Source organism: Seriola lalandi, unplaced genomic scaffold (assembly GCF_002814215.2).
Source record: "Seriola lalandi dorsalis isolate HSWRI2012SDOR001 ecotype SW California unplaced genomic scaffold, Sedor1 jcf7180002054405, whole genome shotgun sequence".
NCBI lineage: Eukaryota > Metazoa > Chordata > Actinopteri > Carangiformes > Carangidae > Seriola > Seriola lalandi.
In genome coordinates this window covers 38,232-42,637 of record NW_019524958.1, presented here as the reverse complement: position 1 = coordinate 42,637, position 4,406 = coordinate 38,232, and the positions used below count along the sequence as shown (strand labels likewise).

General features: G+C 45.6%; 1 pseudogene; it reads right to left on the bottom strand.

The window, feature by feature from the left end:
• Window positions 1–2,816: 2,816 nt before the first annotated feature.
• Window positions 2,817–4,140, bottom strand: LOC111657525 (uncharacterized; annotated as a pseudogene).
• Window positions 4,141–4,406: the final 266 nt, after the last annotated feature.

The following is a 4,406-nucleotide window of genomic DNA, read 5'->3' as shown; positions in this document are numbered from 1 at the left end:
CATTACCTGAACTGGTTTGATGGTCACATGATCTGATCTGGTTCACATGGAAACAGGCTCTTTTTGATGATAACAAATGAAACGTCTTTATCAATGTATCAGTGATCACCATCATCATCATCCTCATCCAGGTTTATTATAAAAGGTAAAAACCGTTTTGTTGTTTTTTATATTAAATAAATTCATTAGTATCATGTCACTCTCTATCTCTCTCTCTCTCACACACACACACACACACACACACACACACACACACACACACACACACACACACCTGACTCAGTAGTTTCTCCATCTCTGTCATTCAGACATCTCACGGTCGCGCGCACTATGGCACGCGGCGGTCCTTCGTTGACGGTCCCGCCAATCTCACTTCGGTCTGCCAAAAGTCCCGCGTCATGTCGGTCCAGCGCGGGACAGGTGAGATGAGAGATCCGCAACTGAGGAGGAGACGAAGAGATCCAAGCTGAACCGAGCGGAGCAGAGCTGGGTTAGATTCAGGAGGCGGAGAAACTAGCCGGGTTGCAGAGAGGAGGGGGGGCTGGGTTAGCGCGGGTCTATTTGTGGTCCGAGTTCGGGGATATCTGTTGTGACTTCCTGCGGATTTACACCGGGAACACTGAGACCGGGCCAGCGCGTGCTGCCTGTGAGGAGGCTGCTGCAGAGCACGAGCCAATCAGAGAGTAGGGGGGCGGCGGGGGAGGGGGGAACCAGTGTGGACCAGTCACAAAACAAGTAATGATTCTGATGAGCAGGATTTGATTCTGGGGCTTATTGTTTCACATTAACAATGAACTGACGCTTTATTGTGAAAGGTAAGCTCTGCTTTTTCCTGTCTGAACTCATCAGTTCCAGAGACACAGTCCCGGTTCAGGTCCTTGTGAGACCAGCTGAGCTCAGATCACAGCTGCAGCATCACACACTCACTGAGCACTTTATTAGGAACACCTGTACACCTGGTCATTCGGCCAATCACGTGTCAGCAGCAGATCCAGGGAAGGAGCTTCAGAATGAAAAAACTGAGCTTCAAGATCGTAGGTGTTGGACGCTGCTCTGAAAGTTTCACTTACAACAGTCGGACATCAAAGAGGTGTGCGCGTGAGCTTGTGGGTTTAAGCATCTGACAAGAAGTTCTGATGGAGCATAAAGCTAACTTAAAGCTTGCATTGGCGTTAGCAATGATTATATTTGTTTTGTGCCACAAACAGAAGAATTAAAGTCTAAAATAAAGAATGAATTTACCAAAGTCTCCCTCAGGTGTCCACCTGTGACTCGTTACCTGTCATCAGTGAACCAGAGCTCTGAGGCTTCCAGTGACTTCACACTGACTGGAAGTTGAACTGCAGCAAAGCACCATGGGAGAAATCCAGGTTAGTTCACTGAAGCTCGTGCTAACTACGGTATAAAAGAGATCAAATTAATGAACTAATGTTCATATAAAAGTAGAACAGTGTTTCTGGGAGACAGAGTTTTGGTGAACGATGAGGAGATGATTTGTCCTGTGAGCACAGTGTGAGGCGGGGGATTTGTTTTCACAGCAGGTAGGATGAAAAAAAAAGGGATGGGGTTTGTCAACAGATATTCATTCACAGTGGAGAAGCAGTGGTAAAATAAACTATACTTTCAGTAGTCACTGTGGATTGTATTTCCATAAAATGTGTCAATAACCTGCTTTCGAGACGATGATCCACAGATCAGTTCTTAAATTCTTCATGTGCTGATTTCATTCAGTCAAATAAATCAGGTTCATCAGATACAGAGTAAATATTAAAGCTAAGCAGCATTGATCGGGCCCTCGCCCAGTCACACACCTCAGGGCCAGCAACAGGAGGCGACTCAACAATCAACATATATTATGTTCCTGTTTATCAAGTATAAACCAGACCATGAAAACATCATGTAAATCAAATGTTGATTGTCACTCAAGGGTTACTTCCAGTATCCAGTAGGTGGCGCTGTAAATACGACATCATACTACCATGCTGATGTCTTCAGTGTGGGACTGTCAACAAACGTGAAGTTTGAGGCAGACTGGACGAAGTATCGTGTAGTTATAGGAATTTACTGTTTCATGGCAAAACATCAAAATTCCATTCCTGTAAATGTCAAAAAGACACCAAACTTGCACAGTAAATTCAAAATATCTCACTTCCTTGTTGGGTTTAGGGTATGGGTACTTAGGCTTTTTTGTAGGTCTTGGTATGTTACATGTGCCTACTGAATTTCATACATGTAGGTGAAACACAGTGCAAGTAGTGCCTCGTTTAAATTTTCTAGGGGGGCGTTATTGAACCATTTTGCCCCCACGGGCAAAACCCACAAAATATGTAATATATTATATAATATGTATTTTGAGCAAGTTTTGGCTCAAAATGGCAATTTACTTTAGAGAAGAAGAAAAATCTGACAAACAAATTACAATAGTGTCCTCACACCGGTCAGTGCTTGGGCCCTAATTAAAACATTGTCTCATTCAGGGAGGAACTGATCTACAAGACAATCAGTCCAGGTGTGACCAGCTGTTATCAGGAAGTGATGGACTGTGAAGACTGTGTGTCTTATATAACTCTGACCACAAACAGGTGAGGATGATCTACAAACCTTCCGATGTTTGACTTGTATGAACGACAGCTGCTCTTTGTGAATTTACTTTATTGATGAATCTCCACAACATTAGGACACTCTTATTTTGTAAACACCATCTCATACTGTGGTAACACAAGATTTCACTACATGTTTGTATGATTTGTCAAACGAAGTGTGATTTGTGTTTAACTGAGCAGGACATTGGTTATTGAGCGTGGTGAGAATCACCTTCAGTTTGGTGTTGAGCTGGTGATGTCGGGTACGGAGTAGCCTACCTCGGTCACTGGGGCATCATGGGTGTCCACGACATCACACCTGTCTTGATGGTAACTGTCAGGACAAACTCAGGTGTATTCGTTGGAGTCCAGCTGCGTCTTGCACCGTCCTCCGCCTTCACAGTCGTTGTAGCAATAGACAGTCACGGTTCTGGAGTAATGGACTGACATCTTGCTGTCGTCTCCGAGCCACTTACAGTCAAAAGCCATCAGGGGTTCTGGGACTTAAACAAAGTTGTCTTTGTAGCTGGTGTGCATCACCTTAATGGGTTGACGGCATTGTGGTAGTTGGTGCTTGATGTTTTCATAAATTGTATTGTTTGAGGTGACGACTCTTCCTAACAATGTGCTGAGAATGTTCATGTGCTGCGCATGACAAAACTCATCACCTTTCACCGTGTCTTCACTTTCCTCCTCGGCTGTCAGAGTGCAGCCCACAGCCACCATGATCCCACCTACAGGGATATTCATCATACTGTCGAGGATGTGATAATTCTCCTGCTCTGTGCTGCACACCACCACCACCCATTTGTACCAGCTGTACTTGTCGTCCAGAGCCTGTTTCACCTCATCAACGATGGCTTTTTGTTGTCAGGACTGATTCCTTTGGAGATGTTCCTCCACGTCCTTCTTCATGTACTCCTCATATTTGTTCTGGCAGAACTCCATGACTGAGCTGTCAGCTCATGTGTTCTCATAGTAGTTGGTGAATATCTCTGCCAGTTGTAATTTGTCCTCCTCACTTTGGACCAAGTCACTGTTGCCATGAAACTCGTCAAACTTCTTCCAGGTGTTAAGGATATGGACCTGGTCTTGAGAGTAGACACTGGCGTAGTTGAACCATTCCATGTCTATTGCCAGGTTGGAGATCTGGATGGAGAGAGATTCCAGTTTCCTGTTCGCCTCAGCAAACCCTTCCCTAACCTCCTTCAGAGGGTTTTCCTGCAGGAAGAAAGCCAACACCATATTCAGAAAGGACACGACAGGCTTCCAATCCCGGGGGCCAAGCTGGCGATGGTGGAGAGGCTGTTCATCACACCTGACAGCTTTTTGGTGTCGACCTTTGAGAGTGCTTCTTTGATGACAGTGAGCATGTCTTTGACCATCTGTGTGGATGCTGCCACCTTCTCTCTGGTGCAGAAAGGTCTCTCTTCACCATGTACAGTGGAGAGAGGTCAGCTGGGGTGGGGTCATGTGACTGAGCAGAGGAGGTCATGCAGTAGAGAAGAAGGATCAATGAAGCCAACAGCAACGAGGCAGACCCCCAAGGAAACGCCATGACTGCAACACATACGACAGGAAATGGAATCCTCTATAGCATTAAATAATGCCATAGATGGATAAACGGTTTAAAGCTGAAACCAACTGATGAGAGGTGAATGAGTGAAGTGAATGAGTGAAGTGAAAACTGTCTTGTACACACTTGTTCACTCAGACAGAGAGGACCAGGAAACACAGTGAGGAGCAGAAGTCTCCCGCGCAGCTGCCGCTTGGTCTGGACTGTTGTCTCCAGCCTCCCGCTCATGGTTCCCATCGCCGGCATCA